Genomic DNA, 6,613 nt, shown 5'->3' with positions numbered 1-6,613 from the left:
TACACGCGTTTTGGCTCCGATATAAGCCACCAAGATGGGCTTTAATGGCGACTCGATTGTTCTATCACCTTGTTTATGTTACTGGCCTCTATCTCTCGCACTTTTTCGAGGAGTGATATAAATGGTTGTGTCATCAATATATTCTTTCAAAAAGCATGCCTTCTGACACAGCCTACTCAAATATATATATATGCCTCTGGCTGGGGTCATGAGATGCGACGCCTGCTCATTGGCCTATGGGTTTAGTCCCGGAATCTGTCCGGTCCCATCATGCTCGCGGCGACCAGCTGTCCGCTTGCGAGACGGGGCTCACGGGCAGATGGTGATCTGCCGAGGCGTTGGTGTCACGTGCCAGGAGTCCCTTCACTATCACGCCTGGCAGGATGCCCGGCGACAAACGTGTGCGGTCTGGAATCGCAGCACTCGGGCGGTGGGTTCAAGCAGCAATAGTGTGGAATGGGAGTCTTGCAGTGACCAGCGCACCTGGCTCGCTGATCGCATGTCTGTGGCTGCGGCTGAAGGGTTCACGGCAGTATATTTTATGCCGGCAAGCTCCGGCTTTTAGGAGCTGTCGGTCACCTTATTTAGGAGCGCCCAGGGTGCGATTTTCTCGCCGGGAGATACGCATTGGCCCCTCGAGTGTTTTATCTATTGTCGTGTTCTGACTCAGTGGGACAGATAACGGCAGTGCTTTGCCCTGCCCTTGTCGTTTAATACGCTTGGTCTTTGTGTTTGCTTGCGCTGCCGCTCAAAAATTGGTTGAAACATCATTCATTTTTAGGGCACGCCATATGCGCGCATGAAGCAGAACGCGGCCATATGATTTCAGCTTTAATATTCGTGAAGGGTCTAATTTAGGAGCCAGCCTCATTATCCAGAGTGTGACACTAAACACTGATGAGGGTCGTTCAAAATGAGAAGTGTTCCTCGTTGGCTTACAATGAAGTGGCGGGATTTGCGAACTTCTGGAGCATATTTCCGCTTGAGGCGTGTTGTTGGTTTAGGATCACGCAATCTGAAGCATTCGGCGGCTAAAAAGCCACGTTTGCCTTGCTTCTTTTTAGTATTATCCACCGGCGTTTTCATGTTTTTGCAGCTTTTTGTTGATTGGTCTTGTGGTGTTAATGCGGTTAGGCATTGTGCTGTCAGATGGTGTTGGCGGCAGTCATTAATCACATCAAATGCCGGTGCTTTGCAACGGGATACAGCGAGTTTGGCGCAGTGCACTTAAACTTAGTGGACGCCGCCACCATCCTCCACGTTTTCACGTTGAGAATGGCGTGCTTCTGCGCGCGGCCCACAACAAGCCCGGCTGGGCGCGGTGAGCTGGCCGGCGGCGGACACCGCGGCGCTCACCGGCTGACCGACCCCGGCGTGACCTGCGTGTCGGCGTGCGTGCGGGACGTGACGGCGGCGGCGGTGCACTCCCTGCCGTGCGGAGCACTGCGCCGACAGGACGGGGGGGGGGGGGGGGGGGAGCGCAGCACCCGCCTGCCGTCTGGACGGGCCCGGCGGCCTCCGCGCCGACAGGACGGGGGGGGGGGGGGGGGGGGGGGCGCAGCACCGCCTGCCGTCTGGACGGGCCCGGCGGCCTCCGCGTGACGACCGCCACAGCTGGCCTAGTGCTCGCGTTTCGAGCTGAGCTATGCTGCCCCATCAGGCGGATGTGCGCTCCATGCAGCATTCGCTGTAGCTTCCAGCAGGGAACCGTCAATGTAATTGAGCATCCCGTACGGTTCGGGGGCAACAGCAACCAGCCGCGTAACGTTTTCCAGGGATTCGAACTAAATCAATGCGATGCATGAGTCGTCTTTGTCGGCTACGGAGTGAGCAGCGTCGCGTGACATCAGCGCATATGGCTCCCGCTCCGGGGCCGATGACTGAGGGCGGGCGGCTCCATGTGCGGCTTCTCCGCGAGCGGTACGGTCAATGCCCGGCTGTTATTGGATCGGTGACGCTAATTGGTCGCAGGCGGCGGCCATCGCCGTCGCCAGCCGACTCCATCAGTACCACCGCAAGCGTTGTTGGATGTAAATGGACGCCGCTGGCTCGTCTCCTGGCGCACTGGGGATGTGCCACACGATCGCGACACTCAGTGGACTCACGTCGGGGGAGAAACGAAGAACTCTCGTCTGTATCTGTTGCGGCGGGAAATTCTGGTGCTTGCGGCTCGCTGGAGCAGATAAACGACGCGTTCGAGGACTGATAGCGGCCTGGGCAGTGGTTTGCTGTAAAGATCAGCGCCGACGCTCTTACATCGTCGTCGTAATCTAGACTGAGTGAGCCTGGCAGACTATTTCGTGATCTGTCAGACAGTATCCCCTCATCACCATCCCTCCTGGGTGAATTTTGCATTTTGATCATCACATTTCGTAGGCATGAACGACATCATGGACAGCGCAGTAACATACAAATGTCATCGCCTTAGCTAGGAAGCGAAATAACAAATGCAGCCGGGGTGCATAAAATGTTTCTGGTCAAGCTGCTTGAATCTGTCCGCCGTATGAAGAAACACCCTCGGTGCAAAATAATCCACCTTTAAGGGCGGGCTCGACAGTAATAGCAGGCCACATGAATGCTCATCGCTCGTTATATCATTGAGAGCACCAAGCCGTCGTTAGGAAAGAGCTTAACGTTCTTGACGCCGTTGTCCGACGCGTGATGTCAGCTATCAAAAGACTTGCATAACGAGAGCTGCTGCCGCGTCAGTCCGCAGCACATGCCGGCCCATACATCACACGGGCGCCGCGAGTGTTCATCTCGCCGCCGGCGGCCGTGCCGCGGATGGGGGCAGTGTCGGCGCCCCCGGATGGATCGGCTCGCCCCGGGTGGTGCCGGAACACCGCTGGCCGCCAGCTGTGCCGCCACCGGCTGTGCTGACCCCGACTGGGGTCAGGCTGCCGTCGATGTTGCAATCCAGTTGTGGTTTGAGTACAGATTCGCTGCTACACGAGCAGCTCCCAAGGTGCATGTCAAGTTTTCGGGGTAATTTCTGATCGTTTGGGATATTCCAATTTTCCTTGTTCGGTTCGGCCTCTTAAAATTTGCGTCAGCGACATCATTTCAGCATGGGGTGTATATGTTGTCCCAACTCATGGCTGCCATGGAACAGGCTTCACTTGTTTATTGTGGCTTCATTTCCATGGTCCTGTATTTAAAACCGGACAAAACTGATGGCTTAGTTTTTGACTCCTGCATTAATTGTAGCATAAGCACACTCAAAATCCTGTGTAGCAAGGATAGTATGGGGAGCAGACCTGAAACGGTGCAAAATCATCTCACAGTTCCCGACAAGAATATCACTTGGAACTAGCACATATCCGCCCAAATCAGAAAATGTTGTGGCATCCTTACTGGGGTTGTCTACATCCGTATTTAGATTCCCACCACCTCGCTAATGTGTGTACACTACTAAATGGCCAGCCCACCTTCAAATGCCCAGCATTTTTGGCAACGCTTCGCGAAAAAACAGCACAAAGCTTCTCAAGCAAGCTTTGAGTTTTGAACTGAGTGCCCTGACTTACAAAAGCAGCATAAAGCTCCTCAAGCAAACTTTGCATTTTGCGTTGAGTGCTCTGAGTTAAAAAGCAGCATAAAGCTCCCAAGCAAGCTTTGAATTTTGAACTGAGCACCCTGAGTTCCGTCTCTGGTGGCCACAAATGTGATGATGTATCAGAAGTATGAGCTGAACTTGGCCGATCCATCGCTGGGGGTCTGTGATTCAGTGTGCTCACTCAGCGTTCTCAACGGAATTTCTTCGCGGGGAGCGCGAATATTGCACTTGAAAACAAGTACTAAGTAGATTAACAGCATTACTATTGAGTCGACAAGAACAGTCCATTGATGCTGCATAAATCCTACGCCCATCGTTCACCATGTTCACGGCTAGGAGATCACGGGTCACCAGTGGTTGCCGTGACTCCTCAGCCTTGACCGTCCACCAGTGACCGCCGTAGTCTCCCAGCTGTGGACGTTCACCAATGACCGCCATGCTCTCTCAGCCGTGACCGTTCACCAGTGACCGTCGTGGTCTCCCAGCCGTGGATGTTCACCAGTCACCGCCGTCGTCTCTCAGTGGTGACCGATTCCCAGTGACCGCCGAAGTCTCGCAGCCGTGGCCGTTCACCAGTGACCGCCGTGGTCTCTCAGCCATGACCGTTCACCAGTGACCGCTGCCGTCTCTCAGCCGTGACCGTTCACCAGTGACCGTCGTAGTCTCCCAGCCATGACCGTTCACCAGTGGTCGCCGCCGTCTCTCAGCGGTGACCGTTCATCAGTGACCGCCGTAGTCTCCCAGCCGTGACCGTTCACCGGTGACCGCCGTGGTCTCTCAGCCATGACCGTTCACCGGTGATCGCCGTGGTCTCTCAGCCATGACCGTTCACCGGTGACCGCCGTGGTCTCTCAGCCATGACCGTTAACCAGTGACCGCTGCCTTCTCTCAGCCGTAACCAATTCCCAGTGACCGCCGCCGTCTCCCAGCGGTGACCGTTCACCAGTGACCGCCGCCGTCTCTCAGCGGTGACCGTTCACCAGTGACCGCCGCCGTCTCTCAGCGGTGACCGTTCACCAGTGACCGCCGCCGTCTCTCAGCGGCGGGCCGGCCGTCCGGTCGAGGCCGCGTCGGTCGGCCGGACGCGGCCTGCCGCCGGGCCGTGTTGACGCCGCCTGCTCTGCCGGCGGGCGGCGTGGGCCCACAGCGACATCATCAAGTCGGCCGGCGCCCGGGGAATCTCGTGCTCGATATCTGGTCCGGCGTCGCGCGCGCGAGCCGGGCCCAGCGGCGGGGACGTGCGGGGACGGACGCTCGCGCCGGCCCAGGCCGGACGCGCGCCCGAGCGCTCACGCCGGTCAGATGAGGTCGGAGCGCCGCCGGCGGGCACTAGTGCGGAGACGCTCGCTTTGTGTGGAGAGACTGGTGAAGAAGCCTGAGGCGGCTCATTAGAACCCAACCTAAGGCACTATTCCTATCGGGGAAATGTGTTACGATAAATGCATGTAAGATTTGATGAGTCTGGCTTGTCGTAATGTCCACGATGCCTACGTCATCACTTTGGCGCGATGTGGGAAGAAGAACATGCGTATTTTTACATCGAGCTGTACTAAGCGGCTGTTGCTTATCCGCGGCGATATCATCATTTATTTGGATTGCCAAGGGGTGACGGGCTCAGCGTTCAATACCTCTGAGCCGCCAGCCCAAAACATAAAGGCCGATGAGTGCATTACGAACTTAGAGTGAATACCTTTTAATAATTGTACCACACGTACCATATTAATAGTATGCATCTTAATGTGACATATCAAGTAATAATTGTGTCTGGGCAGGGTCGTCTTACGAGTGACAGGTGTAGTGCATTCGCACCTAATCTCAGTCTGGTCGGGCCTCAGTATGCTGAGCGCACGTATACGGCCTTTTGTACACGTCTCAGATCGTCGCCCCGAAGAGAGATTCGTGGTTCCACCTTCCGAACCCTCGCCTTCTGAGAGATGGTGTGTTCGTATCCATAACCTTTCTATGTATAGAACATTCCGTCAATCAATATAAACGGAATTTTCTATGAGCATCTCCGTACTGCGCCGTCCGTCGTCGGTGCCAGCGTGATGTTGCATGCAAGTCCAGTTACTCACGTCGGCATGTATAACTGTGCTGTGTGCACAATATGTAACCATTCTGAAACTGGCATCTGACTGACCGTTACATTGTGAGCATAACTGTACGATATCGAGACAACGCCATCGCCAAACCGACTTAAGATGCAGGCAAACGATCCGATAGACGAAGCAAACATAGCGTTGGTAAACCCATGTATATACGGCATCTCATTCGGGGAGCAGTCAGCGCAGGGGTCTCACATACAGCTTTACACCATGCACCTGCCATGCACGAGCTGAATTGGGAGCCTCGGAGGTGCTCTGGTAGACTTCCGGCGCCTAGCGATGCGCAGCGCGGAACGACGTCAACTCGGCTCCGTGATAGAGCAGGCGCCACCCATCCCGGGTGACTGGGGAGACCCCGGAAGACGGACCCCGTCCAAACTCGCGTCTCGTCGCCATCCCCGCCGCAGCTCACGCCGAGACCAACGTCGTGTCAGGGAGGCCTCTTAGCGCCGAACGCGTCACGTCCGCCGCCGAGATCCGGCCGGGCCCACCCGCCGTCACCGCGCGGGCCCACCCGCCGCACGACGCGCGTGCCCCCGCCCCGCCGCCGCCGCGCGGGCCCATCCCAGCCGCCGCCGCGGCGGGAACCGCCCCGCCGCCGCCGAGCGGGCCCCCCCCGCCCGCCGCAGCCGGCGGGCCCGCCCCGCCGCCGAGCGGGCCCGCACCGCCGCCGCCGCACGGGCCCGGCCCGCCGCGCTCGGGACCGCCCCGCCGCCGCCGGCACTGGGACCGCCCAGCCGCCGCCGCACGGGCCCGCTCCGGAGCGCTCGGGCTTGACGGCTCGCAGTGGCCGTCGGGGCCGGTGTCCTCCTCCCGTCGCCCGACACGCTCCGGCACTTACCGGCCGGCGGCGACTCGGTTGCGACCCTGCGCTCTGCGGCGGTAGCGCCGCCGCCGCGTGAATCCGCCGGCGGCGGCACGGGCGGCGGACACGCGGGCCTCGCTCTGCACGGCG

The sequence above is a fragment of the Pollicipes pollicipes genome, unplaced genomic scaffold (assembly GCF_011947565.3).
Source record: "Pollicipes pollicipes isolate AB1234 unplaced genomic scaffold, Ppol_2.1 Scaffold_4881;HRSCAF=5763_pilon_pilon_pilon, whole genome shotgun sequence".
Taxonomy (NCBI): Eukaryota; Metazoa; Arthropoda; class Thecostraca; order Pollicipedomorpha; family Pollicipedidae; genus Pollicipes; species Pollicipes pollicipes.
Note: the sequence above shows the minus strand (reverse complement) of the source record.